This window comes from Bactrocera dorsalis, chromosome 6 (assembly GCF_023373825.1).
Source record: "Bactrocera dorsalis isolate Fly_Bdor chromosome 6, ASM2337382v1, whole genome shotgun sequence".
In the NCBI taxonomy this organism is placed as follows: Eukaryota; Metazoa; Arthropoda; class Insecta; order Diptera; family Tephritidae; genus Bactrocera; species Bactrocera dorsalis.
In genome coordinates this window covers 31,180,880-31,204,698 of record NC_064308.1, presented here as the reverse complement: position 1 = coordinate 31,204,698, position 23,819 = coordinate 31,180,880, and the positions used below count along the sequence as shown (strand labels likewise).

The 23,819-nt window shown below is 37.1% G+C and overlaps 1 protein-coding gene across 4 annotated transcripts in view; it reads right to left on the bottom strand.

Moving 5' to 3' along the window:
• The window catches only part of LOC105231504 (protein pangolin, isoforms A/H/I/S), a 454,601-nt gene that overhangs the window by 31,005 nt on the left and 399,777 nt on the right, over nt 1–23,819 (bottom strand). For 3 of the 4 annotated variants that reach the window (XR_007423206.1, XR_007423207.1, XR_007423208.1), the window contains one exon: nt 21,357–21,765. The gene's annotated coding sequence lies outside the window, so the exon portion shown is untranslated. Of the gene's footprint in view, nt 1–21,356; nt 21,766–23,819 lie in introns of those variants that run through there. The other variant, XR_007423212.1, reaches the window with a different exon arrangement.

Sequence of the window (23,819 nt, the reverse complement as noted above, 5' to 3'; positions counted from 1 at the left end):
TGCCGATGCGCAATGTTACCTTCGCATCGTGGTAATCGTCAGAAGTGTTACTTAGTAACGTAATCGTACGATGCCTACCTTAATCGTGCAGGCCTCTGATATGTACGTATGTATGTGAGTACAGTCTATTGGCATGTACTCAAATGTTTTCAAAAGGTTGAGTTTATAATAAATATATAAATATACGTATGTTCAATGTGCAAATATAAACGCATGTGTACCAAATAGGTGCATATATTATATATGTATGTATAGTGTCTGTTATTCCAAACAGTTTTATTTTCGGCATTTCCGTTTTAACCGTAAGTTACTTATGACCGCTTGGCAACCGGTGTTTTTTGCAAAAACAATAAACTATAATGAGAATAACTTGATGAGTTATTCTATGCAAATAAATTAAATTTGACGCAAAATTTTTTATCGTAATGATATACTAAATATATGTATTGTATGTACGTGTATACAGAAATTGAACTATATGTGCCCCGATGGCTGCCAGTAGGGATGGTAAACTCGATCCCGATTCTACTAGAATCGAGTTTTCTCGTAAAATAACCGATTTTTCGAATGTCAAGAACCGATTCTTAATCCACTTCGACTACTGAAAATCGATTTTTAAAAATCGATTATTTTACGAGAAAACTCGATTTTCGAGTAGAATCGGAGTCGAGTCCTACTGGCAGCTATCGGGGCACATATAAAACCTCCACACAATAACCACCACAAAAAAAATGATTTTTTTTCCATGTAATTTATATATGGAAAACAGAAAATTTGAAATAGGCACCTCTTAATATTAATATTAAGAGCTCATCTTTTGAGTGACTTTTTTTTACACATTTTCGAATGTTTTTCAGTTGAAAAAAAAGGTTGCCTCAGAATGACACACCCTAATGTATATATTTATAAAATTGTACAGAAGCACACTCGCAATTAATTGGTTGGTTCAGCTGCTGCGCACTGAGGATCTCCGTTCTGAAGAGGTCTCTGATAGCCATCACGACGAAGGATTTTCCCAAGTGCTATGATGACTGAATTCGTTGGCATAAGTGTATTGCAGAGGGAGAGGATTACTTTGAAGAAGATGAAATGGACAAAATTTACCTTTCAATTTGATTAAAATGGTATGTGAAAGAGGTCGCTTAATTGCCTGAATCTTTGAGTGGTATTTACCAACCTCCACAAGGTAACATACGAGTATAAGCAGTTTTCCACATAGCATCCAGTACTCCCGCGTCGATTGCTAACCAAAATGGTTGAATGGTTACTTTCAATTCCTGTGGAAAAATTTATGAGTTCGTATTTTATAAATTCATGAATTGACTTTATAAAACCGTAGGGGAGTCGCGCGACATTCGAAAATGGCTAAAAAAGACGTCATTCGGATAACCTGCTATGATTTTGAACTAGTTCGGTACTTTTAGAATCAACCGTTTAACATTAAAGTTTTTCGCAACAATAACTTGTTTATTTTCGAACGGTTCATTCTCTTTTCGTGTCTTTTTAAGAGAAAATGTTCTATTTTATTTTCCAATTCAGCAACAATAGTAGTGATTAAAAATATTTCGCATATTTTTAGTTTAGAAATGCAAATATTTCACTGCGCAGTTTTGAATAAGCATCATGCAACAGCATCAGCCGGCATAACAATAGTTGTGCAAGCTACGCAAAGTTGCCATCAATTTCTATATTGCCGAAAAACCCCTTTATATATACATACACATTAAGGTGGGCCAAAAATATTTTTTATTTTTATTATTCTTAGTTACCATGAAAATCTCATCCGACATGACTAAAAACAAATTCTGGTAAGACCTGAGCTCTTAATATTAATATTAAGAGGTGCCTTATCGACATTTTTGATTTCCCATATAAATAACACAGGAAATTTTGTTTATTTTATTTGGATGTTTAATGTACACAAACAAATAATTGGTAAGCGAGAATAAACACGTATTCTTATAGCATATCTCTTCTTTTAAGTCGTGTTTGATCACCGGAATGTACCAAAGCATTAGCCAAAGAGTTTGGTTGATCTCAGATCCTAGATATTTATTTAATTCTGCTGTCTTCTACTTCTTTCTTTACCATAGGGATACCAAGGTCTTTATGGATATTTTCGTTACGCATGTACCATGGTGAACACGTGATTGTTCTAAGCATTTTCGATTGAAACCTTTGTAATATATGAATATTAGTTGCACAGTTGAATGCCATACATCCAAATCGGCTTCATGACCGCTTATATAAAAGCACTTTGTTGTCTAGGCTAAGTTTTGAGTTTTTATTTAAAAGACAATTTAAATTTGTAGCTCTAATCTTCATACATGTTATTTTACTAGAGATGTGTTTTCTCCACGTGAGCCTTCTATATACATAGGTGAATTCCAAGATAATAATTACGATTAATGTTTCTAAGTCATCGCTCACACAGAGTAGAGTTCTAAGTTTTTGTTTAAATTAGGTACTTAAAAAATTGATTTTATTAAACGATTATCGATATTTTGTGAAAATTCTATGGTTACATCGCTAAACACTCGATAAGTTTTACGAAAAATATGATTTGTTATGTTTATTAGCCATCAATTTGTAATATAAGATGAAAAATTGTGGAAATCATTTTTTATAATTTTTGTTGGACTTTAACTACGAATAACTTTGAATGTGTAGACTCAGCCAAAAAATGTTCTAGACCTTTTTTGTAGATCGGTAAATTTCCTATAAGAATAAGTGTTTATTCTCGCTTACCAATTATTTGTTTGTGTACATTAAAAATCCAAATAAAATAAACAAAATTTCCTGTGTTATTTATATGGGAAATCAAAAATGTCGATGAGGCACCTCTTAATATTAATATTAAGAGCTCAGGTCTTATCAGAATTTGTTTTTAGTCATGTCGGATGAGATTTTCATGGTGACTAAGAAAAATAAAAATAAAAAATATTTTTGGCCCACCTTAAAACATATATTAAATATCACTCTGACCGACATATTCGGCATAAGGTTTTTTAGAAAAACGAAAATCATCATCATATATCATTATTGTAAAACATGTTACTCATTTTTGTTGAAATAACTCATATATTGGCTGATATATGTGGGCTAAGGGAAGTACTGGCCCGATTTAACCCATTTTTGACATACAGATCTACCAGTATACGGGAAGGATTATCCCTTAATTTCAATTATATATCTCACACATTGAGGGACATTTTTGATCAAAAGTAAACTCTAGGTACGCGGGTCCAAATATTTAGTACCTAGGGGCTTGAACAGTTTTTGTTTGATGTAAACAATTTTTAGCCGTAAGGAGCACACACTAACTACATTATTCCAGCAAAGTATTATCTCGTTATATTACTTACCAGAGAACTGCAAAAATCACAATTTTTTTGATTTACTCATACGCGAACTTTTTCATTCAACCTAACTCACTGAAAAAACCAGAGTGATGAGTAAAAATCAACTAATTTTGCCATACACATCATTCCGAGGATCTTGAGTCTTCGGTTCAAAATTTCTCACTCAATTCAACTCACTGAACAAAAGTCAGCGTTAAAAAAAATAAGCATGTGTTGACGAAAGCCTCATTCAGTTCAATTTGAGTTGATTGATTATGAGTAAACTATTAGCGACAAGACGACACGATGTGAGCGTGCATGTACAGTAACAATTTCTATGCAAGCCCCATGCGTTCCACGAACTGCAGCTTGTTGTTGTAGCTTGTTTTTGTTTTCGTTCTTCTCACGTTTCATCTGTGAAGAAAAAGTGCCGCTTGCTGCGCGCATGAGTAAAATCATACGAGTTGATTTTTGCGAGTTGAGTGTTGTTCTTGTTCAAAACAATGATTGTTGAACCGAATGAGCAAGCGTCCGAAATCATTATATTGAACACGAGCCGAACAAACTCGGAGTGAAACAAAAAATCGCAAACACCCGAGTGAATTTAAAATCAACAACGAAAATGTGAGCGCATGCATGTTGGATCGGCTGATCCGAACAGTGTGATTATTCGGCTGTTGAGTGCGTACGAATGTTTTTCATTCAGCCGATGCCGTTCTCTGTTACTTACTTCTTGATTTGTGTACTGGAAACTGAACGATGCAAGTGGAATTTAAAATTGTGCGATATGGGAAGTAGGCGTGGTTGTTGCCCGATTACTCCCATTTGCGCACTGTGATATAAGAATGTAAGAAGAATGCCTCGTTCTAAATTGGGCCGGGTCCCAAGATATGGGATTTCACCAAAAAGTGGTCGGTGCCACGCGCCCAATTTCCACACCGGCTCCAATAAAGGTCTCTCATATCATCTCGGTGGTAAAATAAAATGTCTCAGGCGTATCAATCAATAACTAGATTTATCACGCTTTCAATAGTTTCTAACAGTACCGTTATATGGGAAGTGAGGGGGTTACCATCCGAAATATCTAGATTTTTCTCAAGTTACAGCTTGTACGGACAAACAGACAGTAAACCTGATTACAAATTTCCTCGTCATCCTGATCATTTATATATAAATTCTTCTTCTTTAATAACGTAGACATCGCCTACGCGATTATAGCCGAGTTAACAACATTGCGCCAGTCGTTTCTTCTTTTCGCTACATTCTTCACCATGTCCTTCCAACGGAGTGGAGATTTTCCTCTTCAATTGTTTCCTCCGGCGGGTATTGCGTCGAATACTTTCAAAGCTAGAGTGTTTTCGCCCATTCGGACAACATGACCTAGCCAGCGTAGCCGCTGTCTTTTATCAAATATCTCATACAGCGCATCGTTCCATCGAATGCGATATTCGCCGTGGCCAACGCGCAAAGGACCATAAATCTTTCGCAGAACTATTCTCTCGAAAACTCGGAACGTCGACTCATCAGTTGTTATCATCGTCCAGGCCTCTGCACCTTATAGCAGGACGGGAATTATGAGTGACTTATAGAGTTTGGTTTTTGTTCGTCGTGAGAGGGCTTTACTTCTCAATTGACTATTCAGTCCAAAGATGGCAAGAGTTATCCTGCGTTGGATTTCCAGGCTGACATTGTTGGTGGTGTTCCAAGATAGACGAAATTATCTACGACTTCAAAGTTATGACTGTCAACAGTGATGTGAGAGCCAAGTCGCGAGTGCGATCACTGTTTGTTTGATGACAGGAGATATTTGGTTTTGCACTCGTTCACCCATTTGCCTTGCTTCCTTGATCAGTCTGGAGAAAGCAGAGTGTTAAGGCCGATGATATCAATAACATCAAGGCAGCTCCTTTTCGTGCTGTCGAAAACAGCTTTGAAATCGACGAAGAGTTGGTGTGTGTCGATTCTCCTTTCACGGGTCTTTTCCAAGACTTAGCGCATGGTGAATATCTGATCGGTTGTTGATTTGCGAGGTCTAAAGCCATACTAATAAGGTCCAATCAGTTTGTTGACGGTGGGCTTTAATCTTTCACACAATACGCTCCATAGAACCTTATACGCGACGTTGAGGAGGTCTATCCCACGGTAGTTGGCGCAGATTGTGGGGTCTCCCATTTTATGGATTGGGCATAGCACACTTAAATTCCAACCGTTGGGCATGCTTTCGTCCAACCATATTTCACAAACAAAAAATTTCATCGTCGGGCAATGGAACGTCTGCTCCATCGTCATCGATTGGAGAATCGGGATCGCCTTCTCCTGGCGTTGTACGTCCACTGCCATTCAGCAGGCTGGAGAAGTGTTCCCTCCATAATTTAAGTATGCTCTGGGCATCGGTGACTAGATCACCTTTGAGGGCTCTACAAGATTATGCTCCGGTCTTAAAACCTTCCGTAAGCCGCCGCATTTTTTCGTAGAATTTTCGAGCATTGCCCCTGTCGGCCAGCTTATCAAGCTCTTCGTACTCACGCATTTCGGCCTCTTTCTTTTTCTGTCAGCAAATTCGTCTCGCTTCACTCCTCGTCGTACCAGCTGTTCTTTTGCGCTTTCCGAAAATCAGTGGTTTCGGTTGCAGCAGTACGTAAGGAGTTTGAAATTCTGTCCCACAGTTCCCTTATACCGAGTTGTTGACGAGTGCTCTCAGAGAGCAGGAGTGCAAGTCGAGTAGAAAATCGTTCGGCTGTCTTTGTTGTGTTTTCAGCTTCTCGACGTCGAACCTTCCTTGTGTTTGTTGGCGTGCGTTTTTTGCTGCACAGAGGCGGGTGCGAATTTTGGCTGCAACATAATAGTGGTCCGAGTCGATGTTGGGACCTCGGAGCGCACGCACATCTAAAACACTGGAGACGTGTCTTCCGTCTATCACAACATGATCGATCTGGTTGGTGGTTTTTCGATCCGGAGACAGCCAGGTGGCTTGATGTATTTTCTTGTACTGGAATCTAGTACTAGAGATAACCACATTTCGGGCCCCGGTGAAATCGATCAGCTTTGATCCATTTGGGGATGTTTCCTCGTGGAGGCTGAATTTACCGACCGTAGTACCTTCTTTGTCCACCGTGGCGTTAAAGTCGCCAAGCACTATTTTTATATTGCGGCGGGGGCAGCTCTCACAGGTGCGCTCCAAGCGCTCATAAAAGACATCTTTGGTCACATCGTCCTTCTCTTCCGTCGGGGCGTGGGCGCAAATCAGCGATATGTTGAAGAACGTCGTTTTGATGCGGGTTGTGGCTAGACGCTCATTCACCGCAGTGAATGATAGTACTCGGCGACGGAGTCTCTCTCCCACCACGAATCCCACACCAAACTTGCGCTCCTTTATATGGCCACTGTAGTAAATGCCACAAGGACCTACTCGTCTCTGTCCTTGTCCCGTTCATCGAATTTCTTGGACGGCGATGATGTCAGTCTATGTCTAAAGAGGACATTTCAGGTGCATGCCCTCAAATCGTAATTCTTATTTCGTTTGCCATGGTTGTCATCAAAAGGGGGTTTCTCATCCGAGGCTGTCGATTAGTTTTCATTGGTACTGTTTTGTACGTGGCGGGTCCCACACCCAGCGCACAAGCCTTTATTGGGGATGTTTTGCCTTCTCACTTTATCTCGCCTTCAAATGGATGTTCTTGGCTTCCAAGGATACTTGGTCAAAGACCGGAAGTCATGAGCTGCTTGAGCCATATGTAAAAACAACCATTAGGTGAACAAAATTATAATATTCTGTAGCATCTGGTTTCAAGAGTTTAATAATACTCGCTGACTAAAAAAAATGAATATAAGTAGTATACGGGAGTTTTGGTAGTATTGACTCGGTTTTATCTATTTCTGCCAATACATACGTACAACTAATATTCCACAGACTACTGGAATGTACCCAGTGTTTCATCACATGCAGTCACTAACAATTAGGGGCTGAGTCAAATTTTCGCCAAATTTTATCCATTTTAGTCAAAAAGATACAGTGCTTTGAGCAAAATACGCGATCTTATTTTCGTTGAGAAACCTAACATATATGTGGTTAAAAGTTTCGCAAAATTTTTCAGTGTAACATTGGAATATCAGAGACTTTGACTAAAATCGGTTGAGCAGGTCCTGAGAGTGCCTAATGTTAGCGGTGCCATGCCCATCGTCCATTTTCGACAATGGCTCTTATAAAGTCCTCTCATAACATCTCGGGAGTACAGTATAATGCTTCTGGCGTATACAGTAATTGATTTATCGCACTTTTAGTAGTTTTTACAGTACGGGGAGTGGGCGGGTCGATCATCCGATTTAATCGATTTTGAAAGTGTTGGTTGGAGTGCTTAACAGATTTGTTCTGAGCGAATGTTTCTATTTTAGCTTGAACGATTAGAAGGGGACCACGTCCATTTTTTCAAATTTTTTAGCTCATAAGTGTCCGAATCTGCTTCGAACTCCTGTGCCAAATTACAGTCCTATATCTTAGTTATGGCACTTGATAGGTTTTTTTGAGTGCCAGTTAGTGGCCTGTATGGTGGGTGACTCATCAAATTGATGGTTTCAGTGCTCAAAAATGCAATTGTTTCTGTCGATAACTGAACGCTCACTTTACCGTAATGAGAGGGATTCCTATCGGTTTTCCTAATTTCTTGGGAGACAACTGGCAAATGAGTATCTTTCAGAATTCACAGTGTACTTCTAATGGTATAGTTGCGATATACCAAGTTGTTCCAAAAAAAACAAGAAATCGTTAGCTTGGAAGTGCTTTGTGCGCGAACCACTTTTCTTGGGATTGGGCTTATCTTGAAATACTTATACAGTCGACTGCACTTTAATTTCGGGCGCTTCGTGTTTCGAACCACCGCTATTGTATTTTGTTAACATTTCTCCCGTTCAATCAGCACAAGCCTTTTTTGAGCGATCGACAAATTGTGTGGCCACTTATGTCTATAGTTGTCTCTATTTCACGATAGGTCACATGACGATCAATTTGTGCACATCATCAGGAAAGATTTTGTACGACTTTCCAGAAATTCTTCTTGGAGTGATCTATGATCTCGATTGTATTCACCATGCCATCTACATATAATCAATAAACATTGACCTTTCATAAAGCTTTAATCCATTGCTAAAGTTGTTAAATATAATTGAGTGAAAATGAGAATAGTATTTTAAATTACAGTTAGCAATAGAATTAGCGGTCGTATTTCAAAACTTTCTGAGTTGACATCAAAAATGACAATAAAGTAGTGAGTTCTCAGATTGCAACACTAACGTGTACATGTGGGTGATTGATTGTGTGTGTACTTAAAAAGGAGGATGGAGTCATGTGTAGAAGTTCACGCAAGTGAGGAAAGTTCTCTGACTGCCATTCACTTGGGGGTGGCCAGAAACGATTCTTTTACATGTGACTCAAGCAGCTCACGACTTCCGGTCTTTGACCAAGTATCCTCTGGGTAGCCTAAGAACATCCGTTTGAAGGCGAGCTAAAGTGAGAAGGCGAAACATCCCCTGCATAGGGTTGTGCGCTGGGTTTTGGGACCCGCCACGTAAAAAAAACACCCCCAGTGAATAGTTGTGACCAGCCTCGGATGAGAGACCCCCATTTGATGACGACCATGGCAAACGAAATAAGGACTACGAATTGAGGGCATGCACCTGGAATGTCCGGTCCCTTAACTGGGAAGGTGCCACTGCCCAGCTGGTTCCTCGTGAAAACAAAGGCTGACATCACCGCCGTCCAAGAAATGCGATGGACGGGACAAGGACAGAGACGAGTAGGTCCTTGTGACATTTACTACAGTGGCCATATAAAGGAGCGCAGGTTTGGTGTGGGATTCGTGGTGGGAGAGAGACTCCGTCGCCGAGTACTATCATTCACTGCGGTGAATGAACGTCTAGCCACAATCCGCATCAAAGCGAGGTTCTTCAACATATCGCTGATTTTCGCCCACGCCCCGGAAGAGAAGGACGATGTGACCAAAGATGCCTTTTATGAGTGCTTGGAGCGCACTTATGTGAGATGCCCCCGTCACGATGTAAAAATCGTGCTTGGCGACTTCAACGCCAGGGTGGGCAAAGAAGGTATCCTTGGTACTACGGTCGGTAAATTCAGCCTCCACGAGGAAACATCCCCAAATGGGTTGAGGCTGATCGACTTCGCCGGGGCCCGAAATATGGTTATCTGTAGTACTAGATTCCAGCATAAGGAGATCCGTCAAGCTACCTGGCTGTCTCCGGATCGAAAAACTACCAACCAGATCGATCATGTTGTGATAGAAGGAAGACACGTCTCCAGTGTTTTAGATGTGCGTGCGCTCCGAGGTCCTAACATCGACTCGGACCACTATCTTGTTGCAGCTAAGATTCGCACCCGCCTCTGTGCAGCAAAAAACGCACGTCAACAAACACAAGGAAGGTTCGACGTCGAGAAGCTGCAATCACAACAGACAGCCCAACGGTTCTCTACTCGGCTTGCACTCCTGCTCTCTGACAGCACTCGTCAACAACTCGGTATAATGGAACTGTGGGACGGAATTTCAAACTCCTTACGTACAGCTGCAACCGAAACCATTGGTTTTCGGAAAGTGCAAAAGAACAGCTGGTACGACGACGAGTGCCGTGTCGCAGCGGAGAGAAAACAGGCTGCCTACCTCGCAACGTTACGATCGACCACACACGTGCGGGATGGGACAGATACCGAGAGTTGAAGAGGGAAGCAAGACGCATTTGCAGACAGAAGAAGAAAGAGGCCGAAATGCGTGAGTACGAACAGTTTGATAAGCTGGCCGACAGGGGTAATGCTCGAAAATTCTATGAAAAGATGCGGCGGCTTACACAAGGTTTCAAGACCGGAGCATACTCCTTTAGAACCCCCCAAGATGATCTAGCCACCGATGCCCAGAGCATACTTAAATTATGGAGGGAACACTTCTCCAGCCTGCTGAATGGCAGTGAACGCACAACACCAGGAGAAGGCGAACCCGATACCCCAATCGATGACGATGGAGCAGACGTTCCATTGCCCGACGATGAAATTTTTTGTTTGTGAAATATGGTTGGACGAAAGCATGCCCAACGGTTGGAATTTAAGTGTGCTATGCCCAATCCATAAAATGGGAGACCCCACAATCTGCGCCAACTACCGTGGGATAGACCTCCTAAACGTCGCGTATAAGGTTCTATGGAGCGTATTGTGTGAAAGATTAAAGCCCACCGTCAACAAACTGATTGGACCTTATCAGTGTGGCTTCAGATCTGGTAAATCAACAACCGACCAGATATTCACCATGCGCCAAATCTTGGAAAAGACCCGTGAAAGGAGAATCGACACTCACCACCTCTTCGTCGATTTCAAAGCTGCTTTCGACAGCACGAAAAGGAGCTCCCTTTATGCCGCGATGTCTGAATTTGGTATCCCCGCAAAACTAATACGGCTGTGTAAACTGGCGTTGAGCAACACGAAAAGCTCCGCCAGGATCGGGAAGGACCTCTCCGAGCCGTTCGATACCAAACGAGGTTTCAGACAGAGCGATTCCCTATCGTGCAACTTTTTCAACCTGCTTCTGGAGAAAATAGTTCGAGCTGCAGAACTCAACAGAGAAGGTACCATCTTCTATAAGAGTGTACAACTGCTGGCGTACGCCGATGATATTGATATCATCGGCCTCAACACCCGCGCCGTTTGTTCTGCTTTCTCCAGACTGGACAAGGAAGCAAAAGAAATGGGTCTGGCAGTGAACGAGGGCAAGACGAAATATCTCCTGTCATCAAACAAACAGTCGTCGCACTCGCGACTTGGCACTCACGTCACTGTTGACAGTCATAGCTTTGAAGTTGTAGATAATTTCGTCTATCTTGGAACCAGCGTAAACACCACCAACAATGTCAGCCTAGAAATCCAACGCAGGATAACTCTTGCCAACAGGTGCTACTTCGGACTAAGTAGGCAATTGAGAAGCAAAGTCCTCTCTCGACAAACAAAAACCAAACTCTATAAGTCACTCATAATTCCCGTCCTGCTATATGGTGCAGAGAGGCGTTGCGAGTTTTCGAGAGAAAAGTTCTGCGAAACATTTATGGTCCTTTGCGCGTTGGCCACGGCGAATATCGCATTCGATGGAACGATGAGCTGTACGAGATATACGACGTCATTGACATAGTTCAGCGAATTAAAAGACAGCGGCTACGCTGGCTAGGTCATGTTGTCCGGATGGACGAAAACACTCCAGATCTGAAAGTATTCGACGCAATACCCGCCGCGGGAAGCAGAGGAAGAGGAAGACCTCCACTCCGTTGGAAGGATCAAGTGGAGAAGGACCTGGCTTCGCTTGGAATGTCCAATTGGCGCCACGTTGCGAAAAGAAGAAACGACTGGCGTGCGGTTGTTAACTCGGCTGTAATCGCATAAGCGGTGTCTACGCCAATTAAGAAGAAGAAGTGCATCTCCAATCAGTGATCTGCATATTTATGAATCACCCCCAATGTTCACTCACACTTGCACTCAATAAAAATATTATCTTCTCCCATTCACATGGCTTGGTTGTGTAATAATGAGTGTGAATATGTCTCACAATCACTTATCGCTCACACTTGGCTTGGCTTGCTTCTCTGTATACAATTGTTTGAGCTATTCGTTGCATACCATTAGATCAGTGATGCCCAAACGCACACTACCAAACTGTGTGCTTGTGTTGGAGTATGAGAGAGCTTGTTGCTACACCCAAAAAAAAATACAAAACTTTAGTATTAATTAATATAAAAAAAAATTTTAAAGTGATTCGACAACTTTTACAAAATTGTGAAATTAATGAAATTCCTTATTAATTTTTTTATCTATTACAAAAATAAAGACAATTCACGTGTCAAAAAGAAATTAAAATTCAAAAAATTTTAAATATTGAATTTATGTTGAAGTTTTCACCTAAACGGCTGTATCAAAAAACTAAAAATCAATATTTTCATGGTTTTTAACCAGCTTATCTAAATCTAGTTCGGAGCCGCAAAATTTTATACGAAGTAAGTCTTCAGGGTGCCGATCGTTAATTTTATTTCTAGTATTTGATTTTATTAATTTCAAAGTGGAAAACGAAACTTCGCAACAATAAGTAGTTCCAAAGATTGAAAAGAGTTTCCACATTTCGTTCTTTAATTTTGGATAAAAGTTGTCGTTCAGATTTTTCCAAAACTGTTGCCCAGTTTCACGAGGCAACAATAAATCACGTTGCATCTTTTCTAATTCGGATTTTAAATCTAAACTCACCCCAGAAGTATTACACCCAGTAGCGTCGTTATGAATTTCAATAATATGCTTAATTTTATAAAAGTCATGAAATCGGTTATGAAAATAAGTCTGCAATATATCAAGGATTGGTTGATATTCTTGCAGCCTTGCATGGTTAGAATATTTTTCTACAATAAAGCGTGTTCTTCTTAGCTCTTCAGCGCGCACATACAAAATACATGCGTAGCAGTCAACAGTCGTTGACCAAGTGATTTTCAAATGCACATTAATTTTCCACAATGTATAGAGAGCGCTTGACTAATACGTGTGAGCGAATCTGTGAGAGAGCAATAAAGTCGGCCGCCCCCGGGCTAGGTAAAGCGTTTCACTGCAATAGATGAGTTGAAAGGCTCATGAATACATTCACTAATAAGTGGCTCACTGTTTATTCATGAATACATTCACAAATTCCGTGCCTATTCAAAATGTACTTTATACCTACGCGGAGGGGTTTTAAAAGGAACAAAACGAGCGACTGTAGTGACGAAAAAACTGAAACTTCTTTATTTCTTATCTTTTTATTCAATTATTTTCTTAAGTTTTATCTTACATTCTAGAAATTGGAGAGCTTAGGTAGATGATTCCCTGAAGTCTATACCTACGCGGAGGGGTTTTAAAAGGAACGAAACCCTTGATTCTTGTGACTTCGTAAAAACTACAAAACTGAAACTTTTTTGTTTCTTATCCTTTTATTCAATTATTTCTTATGCCAAGATGCAAAGCTGCATCTTACATTCTAGAAAAAGCAGAGCTTAGGTAGATAACATAAATCTAACTTTTCACGCATATCAAAACCTGCACTTAAAATAATAACTATACCTGCAAGTAGTGCGGCGTCTGAACGTGTATTTTCCTTCGCAGGCAATTTAATAACTGATAAAAGAAAACGACTTGCACCCAAAACCGTAGATAATATAATATTCCTGAATTCTATATTTAAGACTAACTAGTATGGCAATAGGACCTTAGAAACTTAAAAAACAAAAATATACAATGATATTGAGACGTAATTTTGTGCAATACCTCAATCTTAATCTATATAAATAAAAATGAATCGCCAAAATGTATGTACGCTCATAACTTTCATACGACTGAACCAAATTTGATAATTCTTTTTTTAAAATGTTCGTTGAGGTTCAGAGATGGTTTCTGCGGAGAAAAAAATTCGAATAATTGCCTGAAAACCCCTAAAAACAGCCCTTTTATTTTTCTCATACAAACGAATGAATGTTTGTTTTTTAGTAACGCTAAGAGAACGGCTGAACCAATATTGATGAAATTTTCAAGAGAATGTTCTGTGTGAATCGGGGAAGGTTTAGAAATAAAAAAACCTGTATGTTTTTCATGAGGAAAAGTCGGAAAATTGAAAAATTCCAAAAAGTTAATTAATACAAATTTTTTCGTTCAATTTTTTTGTTTTGTTTTTCAATTATTTAAATCGTTCAAATTTGGCGTTTGCTTCAAAAATTTTTGAAAATTATTCAGTGAAAATGTTATGTGTGTTGCAAATAAAGTGATCAATTACAGATTGAAATTTGTTACGATGCCATGAAGAGGTCGCGCTAATATCGGTCGGCGTTCTTTTTGGCATCAACATACATTAGCAGCCCAAGGCACATGTACGAGTACTCCCAGAATGCGATGCCATACGTGCGGTATTATGCATCGTATATGCATCAATCAGCAAGCGATCGTCACGATGTCAGAGCAAGACTTTTCAAGCAACAGCTTCGATGGACTTTATCTTGAAGCAACATATATACTCGTATGGTGCAGTCAGTTGCTAGATGTATTCTGCTGAGTGGCAAAAGAGAGGTTTGCCGCCGTTGGATGGTGGTTACACCAGATCAAATTGATGAAATTACGGGTATTTAATTATGCGGAAATTTCTGATGCAAAGAAAGAAGATCCAGTATTATACAAGTGATGAAAACCAATAAGGTTCATGGAACTTGCGGACACCACAATCCCACTTCGATTTGTGTGCAAATGCACGAAACAGTATCCACGTGCTTTTCTTTTGGAAATGATGGATATCCACTGTATCGGCGTCGCTCACCAGACGACAATGGCGTGATTTAGAGGCGTGAATATCGAAGTTGACAACACATGGATCGTACTATATTCACCATCATTGTCTAATTTACATTCAAAACTCATATCAATGTTGAGTATTGCAGTTTAGTGTAATCGATAAAATACGTTTGTATGTACATCACCAAAGGAAGCAACATGGCCAAATAGTGTATTTCAACCCAGAGAATACAATACAGCTGGTGGAAACACCGCCAGCAACAAAATTAACATTGAGGAGTTTTTCTCAACTTTCGTCAGTGATTCGTTTGCGAGAACATTGCTCTATTCGGAAATATCTTGATATTGTACATGGAAAGCATCGTCGAAGAAATACTTACTCAGAAAGCAAGGCCAACCAGAAGATGAACATTCAGGTGTGTTATCAACTAATACATTAGGACGAATTTACACAATCCACCCGAAAAATGACGATTGTTTCTACCTTCGGTTGCTATTGATTAATGTACGTGGTTCCACTTCATTTGAGTCATTGCGTACTGTGAATGATATGGTGTATGCATCTTTTTGAAAAGCAAGCCAGCAATTACAATTGCTGGAAAATGATAATCACTGGAATGCAAATGAAGTTCGCACACTTTTTGCGATGATCATTTCGACATATCAGCCTTCAAATCCGCGTCTATTATGAGATACGAACAAAAATGACGTTGGCGAAGACATTTTACATCGTCTTCACTAAAAATTGGAAAGGGATCAATTTCGGTTGATACTTCGATGGTTTGATATCAATTCCATCGACCGTTTATCGATTCACGAAAGATGAACTCATCACGAATGTGTATCCGAATATTGGCCTAATTATCGTAACTGCGATTCCTTTAGGGTACGTGCGATGTTAGCTGCCAAAAATACCGATGTTGTTGACTTAAACTGGAAAATTCAAAAGACGACGCCGTGAATTATCCAGTGGATTTTCTAAATTCTTTGGAGAATATTTGTATGCCACCGCATTATTTGCGTCTCAAAGTTGGATCTGTCGTTAATATGTTTCGCAATCTTCATGCGCCGAAACTGTGTAATGGAACCCGACTGATTGTGATGCATCTATCGAATACAAGGGGCAGAATGCTTGATTCTACGAGTTCCTTTGAGTTCTATTGATTTGCTATTTTAGCTCAAACGGATTCAGTTTCCAGTAAAAATTGCATTTGAGATGACAATCATCATTACACAAGGGTAGTCGCTAGAAATGTATGGCATAAATTTGGAACTGCTATGTTTTTTGCACGGCCAAAAATACGTGGCGTGCTCACGAGTTGGAAAACTATCTTCTCTGTACATTTACGCACCGGAACAGAAACCAAAAAATGTTCTTTATCAAGCTGCGTTACATTGAAAAGAAAAAGAAATGATAAATTTAACTTTCTCTTCATTTCAAAACACATATGTAATTTCACGCAGGACAACGGCTGCGGGGTCAGCTAGTATATGTATATTTAGAAGTTATACTTATAATATATACTTGTATCTTTGGAGTTGAATCTTATGTATGTACATAAATCTTGAAGTAAATTTTATGCTTATTATTTTTATTTTTTACCGAAATTAACTGAAGTTTGTTATTTTGTTTTTTGATAATAATTCATTTAATTTTTATACCATTAAACTGACGTGACTTTTATTAATATTTTTATAAAATAAAATGTAATATTATAAGTGATAACATAATAATGTAAGTATGTATGTATAAGTGATTTTTTTAAATAATAGAGAAAATTAACACAAAATATGAAAATCCAGTTTCTTATTTCATTATATCTAGTCATTATTAGAACCGGTTACAAAATCCTTGTTGTTATACAATAATATAATAGTAACTCTTATTAATTTCGTAATGGATTTCTTAGCCTTTGGTTCATAGCGTTACGGCTCAAGTGGCTTGCGCACAATTGAGCTTCTTCGTATATTCACAAGTGTTTTGTATTCCTGAATGTCAGAGAATCCTAAGCAAAGATTCATAAGTATTGTGAGCTCATAAGCAAACATTTGTGAATATATGCTTCATACAAGCTAAGCAGCTCACAAGCCAAAACTCTCTCTCTCATAATTGTAAGCAAGAATGATAGAATATAAGATTACGACACTAGTTTACCGTTAGTTTTTTTCGGTTTAGCTCGTGACAATTCTTACAAAAACAAATACATTGTGCAACAATTTCGTGACGTAACAGTTTTGCGTTGAGAAGAACAAGCATAGAAATGCATACAAATTGTAAACAGAAAAGTAAACACTTTTGGAAATTCCCAAAATAATATTAATTCATTTGTCTTTGCAGGAAAATTTCAGTGGAATGCTTAGAATATTGTTGCGAGAAAAGATATAAGTAGTTTTAGGCACATCCACAATAAATAGAGTAGCATGTGTGGAAATTGTTCAAATGAAGAAAAAAATGAAGTGAAAGTGTACTGTTGTATTTGTTTAAATTTATAAGCATAAATATATTAATATTTCAAAATGAAATGTGCAGTAGCTTATTGTAATAATAATTATGTAATTAAAGGATAGAAAACGAGTTTTTTCAGTTTTCCGGCCGATTTAAAAGTTGCCAAAAAATGGGTGTTATTTTGCAAAAGAAATGATATATTTAATACTAAGTCCTCTTTAATATGCAGAGATCACTTTAGAGGTGAAGATATTATGAACCTCAGGCAATTTGAAATGGGTGAGTCTTTTAATTATTGAGATTAATTATATTCATTAAAATTTTCTGAATATATTAGGTTTTGCGAGTAGACTTAACACTTTGAGCCCCGCGTGCCCACCCGTGGTCATTTTTTTTCTGTACCGGTGGACCGCATGCCGACGAAGGGTTGTGCTTTAGTTGACAAGCTGGTTTGGTTGTTTTTGTTTTATTGATTGTTTACTTAGTTTTATTGGTTTTTTGTGATTGAGGTGACTTTGTGATATTTATTTTTGATAAACCAAATGCATTTTTATTATATTTTTCCTCTTTTTTTGTGACCACCGGTAGTCACATTGTGCCAAATCGTCAAAACATAAATGTCCACCGGTGGTACACGCGGGGCTTAAAGTGTTAAGCTAAAGCGTGGAATGGTTCCCTCAATACAAGTACCTGCTATACCATCGGCGCGGGAAAACCGCCTTCAACAAAGGGAACTAAAAGGAAATAAAGAAAATGTGGCCATCCCAAAGGAGAATGAAGAAGCCTCAACATCCAAAGAAAACACTCTGGATACATCGATATATTATTTTGAAGAGGTAGAAGAATTACGCAATCAAATGTAAGTAAATCTCTTTCTGGACATTTATTAAAATACTTACATACATACATGATTTTCATTATATTTCCACAGAAAAACATTGAATAGGGAACATAGTCTTCAGATGTAAGTAAATATATGGTAAGTCGTTTATAAACCTTATTAATTTGCTTTTTATTTTATCTCAGCGAATAATTGAGTAAGGAGAACATTCGCCTGCGGAAAAAGAATGGAAAACTTTTAAGGAAAATTAAAATGTTGAAGGACAATAATAACCAAAGGGACAACTTTAATATTAACTTATTTAAAAAAAAAATTAAAGGAGAAGACACAAGAGTGTGAAAATATCGAAAGAAATTAAAAGTGATATTCACAAGTGGGCAAATTAATAAAATGAAGACAACTTCGAAGGTACATAAGTGGGATGTAAAGGATATTGTCCAATCAGTGACCCTATACGCTGCTAGTGCGAAAGCATATAAATTGTTATACCGCAATAGCTTTCCTCTGCCTTCAGTACGAACATTGCAGAGATGGAGCAGCAAAATCGACATAAGCAGAGGGTTAATAAAACCTGTTTTTTAAATATTGGCTGCTTCTACTCATATGGATAATATTCAAAAATTATGCATATTGAGTTTCGACGAAATGAAGGTGAAGAAAACCTACTGTTACGATAAACCATCGGACTCAACATTAGGACCGGTTAGCTATGTCCGAGTAGCAATGCTAAGAGGTACGTTTTGTTATGTGTAATTAAATAATCATGTAGTTATCTGATATACATACATATTTTACAACATAGGTTTAATGTCTCGTTGAAAGCAGCCTATATTTTACGATTTTGAATGTAAAATGACGACGAATATTTTGGAAGAAATATTTAGGTAGTACAAATAGATCACTTTATGCGGAGCTTACAACACATATTTCAAAATATTAATGGCGACAGTTTGTTTATTTCTAAAAAATACTTGCTAAAAAATACATGGAGGAATCGTCAGAAATCGATTGTAGCAATAGAATCAAAATGTTGTTCTTCCGAGCTAGAATGTTTTTTAAAATAAGAAAGTTGAACAAGGAATTGGAAGAATCAAGCCACAAAAAGAAACGCAAACTTAATAAATAATGAAATTGTTTTAGTTTTATAGATTAAGTTAATTTATTTTCATATTTATATTAGAATTATTACTAATATAAATATCTGTTTATGTACAAAAAAAGAAAGACTGAAATATCATAAACACAATTGATTTAATCATTCACTTTATTTGGAATTAGTTGACGATAGGTTAAAAATATGTTACAAATATATCTTCAATATAATTTCACAATATCTGATACATCTGAACTTATAATATATGTATATATTTATATACAACACAAGAAACGTCTTCTCCATTTCAATCACAGCTTAATAGACAATTTTATTATTAATAGGCCGATATATTTCTTTAGAAATGATTCAAATCTTTTCACTCAACAATATTCAATCGCTTCACTTCACTTTTCATTAAAATCGAAAGAATTAATAATATTTTGCGAATTTACAAAAGTGTTTACTTTTCTGTTTACAATTTGCAAGCCATTTGACAGTTTTTCACTCTTGTTCTTCTCAACACGGAACTATGACGTTTCGTAATGGCGGTCGTCGTAATCTTGTATTCTATCATTCTTGATTGTAAGTGAGCAGTATTCACACTTATACTCATTCCGTGAATAATTTGCTTGCTTCATACTCAATTTTTCGCAAGTGGCTCAAAGTTGTGTTTAACTCATTCACTGCAGATCACTGTCTCCAATAAATATTCTTATTTCACTCTTTGCATATTCGGCAGCAGGCCAAATTACAAAACTATTCTGAGTATTGTCTACTTCGCTAGATCGCTGGACTTGAGGCGTTTAAGTCGTCTTGGTGGTCCATCTCTAGAAATTAACATATCTTCGTTACAACACTATCCTGCTGCAATTTTAATTATTTCTGCGCTAACCAAGTTTACACCTTAATCACGCTCTATATCAGCACATCTACAATACCAAGGCAATTGGCGATTAGTCTTATTACTTTGTTTTTGGAATTGTTGGATGACTTTCTTATTATTTGCGTTAGTACGTCCCTCGAGTTGTGCACCACAGTTCTATATCGGTCTGAGTATTTGTTTAGAGGTAAGTAACTTATTTTTGATGGATAACACTACTTTGTTTTAAATTAATACTCTTGAAACGTATGTCTAGCCCTTTCCGTTAGTTTTTTATATGAACTTTCCACCGTATATTAGAGTCAAGTGTTTAGCGGAGTTAAAGTACGGTATTCATGCACCGTCTATGAAAATTTGTATGTGCTGTATTATGTTGTACTTAGCTTCATTAAGTTTTATCTGCCATTCTTTTGAAGAACTTTATTGACAGCTTTTTGGAGATTAGTAACTGACTCGTGTTCACTAGTACAAACAGCAAGCACCGCGGTATCATCTGCAAATGTAGCTGTTTTATAATTGCAGCTTACTGTCAGGTCATGCGGGAATAGGATACAAAGAAGGTTTTTTTTCAGTTTTCAATGTTTCGAAATTTACTCTAAATCTTTTGTTTTTAACTTATATCGTAGTGTACCTTCGAAAAAGAATTATACTCGTATATGCAATTTTTTTCAGTGTATCTCGAGAATTAATAACGGTAAATTTTTGCCAGTATGCAGTGCAAGGATTAACATTCTTTCATTTGTTTCATTTGAATGACCGTTAATTTAAAATGTCATTGCGATTTGTATTTTTCATAGAAAATAATTACATAAAAAAAATAATTACGGAAAAAAGAGGACACCTTAGAAATGTGTGATTATTTGATTTTATTTAAAAATGTGGACTTATATAAAAAAATGTTCATGAAACTTGGTTTATATAAGTATTCGAAACAAAAATAAATAACTTAGTTCAAATTAAATATTTCCATTTTTTATTAGAAGCCGAAATAAAATATTTCCGATATTTCAATTTCTACTTTGATACTTATAAAAAATGTTCTCAAAACTAAACGCGATACAATAAAAACTCGATTTTTTTTTTAATTAGTAATAATAATAGAGACATAAAATATCTTGATTTAACATTTCGTGGCACCTCCTTTGTTTTTTATCACGGTTTTTATTCGTTTGGGCATGGAATCAACTAACGACTGTAAAATTTGTGCCGGTTTACCGTTATACCAAATGTCTTCAATTATTCGCGCAAGCTTTCATGATTGCCAAAGGTTTTCTATGGGGTTTATCCCAGGCTAGTCTAGTGATAAAACACCCAATTCTGCTAAATATTTTTTTATGTGTTAAAAATTAAAATGCGTATTAAACATGCTTTTGTAAAAATGAAATGTTATTAAGGTTATGTAATATAAAAAAATGTTACTTACCGATTTGGCTGATGACATGGCGCAGAATCATCTTGAAAAATTATGTTGTCCATATAGGAAAAATGCTCTTCAATTGAAGGGACCAGGTTTTCCTGTAAGATCTGTTGGCATTTAATGGCGTTAATATTTCCATCAATCAAGGCCAAATGTCCAATACCATGATAGGAAAAACATCCCCTGATCATCTGACGCCCTCCTGCCTGACGGTACGTTTGACACACTCATTACTGAAACGTTCACCAACTCTTCTGCGAACGTACGACATTCCGTCTGAACCGAAGATGTTAATTTTGGACTCATCTGAAAATATGACTTTTCTCCAATCTACTTTGGTTCAGGTCTTGTGCATTTTCGCCCTATGTAGGCGTTTTCGTAGCATTTTTAATCTGCAAAAATGTTTTAATTGTGCCTATAAGGTAATGGAATTAAACTTTAATATTGTCTTTATGTATTATTCTATTTCTAATTATATTTTTTATTTTTACTTTATTTCCTAAGTCTTCTGCAACTATTTGTTTTTTATATTTAGGATTTAATTTATTCCTTTCCCCATATATTTTTTAATATATTATTTCTCCTTTATGATAGCTTTTTGTAATCCTTTTCTTGCTATGATACTGTAACATCTTTTCCTGAGCCTTTTTTTTAACGTGGATTTCAAGTCTACGTGGGTTTCTTTATTAAATAAGATAATAAACGGTTTTTTACCTCTTACTGAGTATATTGTATTATTATATTGTTGAGCCGCTCTAATAATAGCTTCCAAGTTATTAATCAAACTATGTATATGCCTGTTTTAGACATTTTGAAATTTCTATTAATGTCGAATGAACTCTTTCCATTTGCCTATTACTGTATGACGTATTTGCCCATTAGTACTATGACGTGGTGTACAATAATAAATTTGTTTTATATATTTAGTTGTTCCATTAAGGATTTGAATTGAATTGTACTTAAACATGGTTCATTGTCGATAACAATACATTTTTTTATTTAAGAATGGTTCTAAAAGTTCTAGAATTTTTTCTTCTAAATTCGATTTGTCTCCAATATATTTGATTGTCAAAAATTTGGAATAAGAATCAACGCACGTAAGAAATTTTAATTTCTGTGCGAAAACAATGTCGATGTGAAATTGTTCTCTCTCTTTTTGTGGTATAGGAGCTCCCCTATTGGAAATCTGATTTGGATGTCTTTCAAATTTATTTCTGTTGCATATGCTGCAATTTTTTGTATATTGTTTAAATTGGTTTATCATTAAAGGCATATTGTTGTCTTATTTGTGCCAAATTTTCCCCATAATTTCTATGCGCTCTATTATGGGTTTGTGCAATTAATGCCCCTTGATATTTGATTGTCAGAAAAGCTTCTTTCAAAATGTTGTTTATTGCGTACAGCACTTCAGGCGTGCAGAATATTTCAGTAACTATTTTTGGATTTATATATTATTTTAAAATACCAACTTTATTTTTTGTATGTCGTATTCAATTAGAAATCTTATGTTATTAAAATAGGAAATTGTCTCCAAGACTGATATTTTTGCCCCATTGTCGATTACTATATGTTGCTTGAAATGATTTAAAAGTTTGTTTGTTTCGTGTTTGAGATTCATCGCTGCTTTCTGTAGAATGTTAGGTTTCTATTATAGAATTGTCTAAGTGACTTGATTCGCTTGAATTTGTTTAATTATTTAAAGGTTGCTTGACAATGCGTCAGCAACCACATTCATTGCTCTCGGTTTATAAATTATTTTCGGGCTTTCAAATGTTTGGTTAATGGTTTAGCAATTGTTGCGTACTTTTCAATACATTTCCTGTAATATCCCGTGATTCCTAGAAATCATCTAAGTTGCCGTAGCGTGTTGGGATTTGGGTAATTATTTATTGTTTCTATCTTTTTAGGATCTGTTTTTATTAGTTTGTGGGATACAACGTATCCTAAAAATTCAACCTGTGTGTGATATTTTGCTACGCCGCACATATTATCCTCGCAGCACTCATCGCACAAAATCCACACACAACCCAATACAACACAACATGCCATCCACACAACCACAGCTACACATCATACCAACCACACTACACACCAACACTTCGCCTTTTTCACCACCCACAACCGATACAAAAGGATTGGTTACATCGGAATGAGGGCCTTTTTTCGTTTTACCCGTGACCGCTAAGGTTTCTTCGCCATCGAGACGTTAGTCGACACAACGCTATACAAAGTTTAAAAATTGTTAAGTTAAACCAAAGTAATAGTAAAATTTTGTACAAAGCATTCTTTTGAACATTTGTTGTGAATACCGAATAATCATTAAAAGAAAAAAATAGAATAAATAAACACAAAAAACCATTTATTTGAAAGTGAAATACTTTTCTTTAATTCAAAGAAAATTTGAGAATTAAAAATTCCAAGTGCAAGTGCAACAAGTGAGTATATCACCGACATCCGGGTGAACAAAAG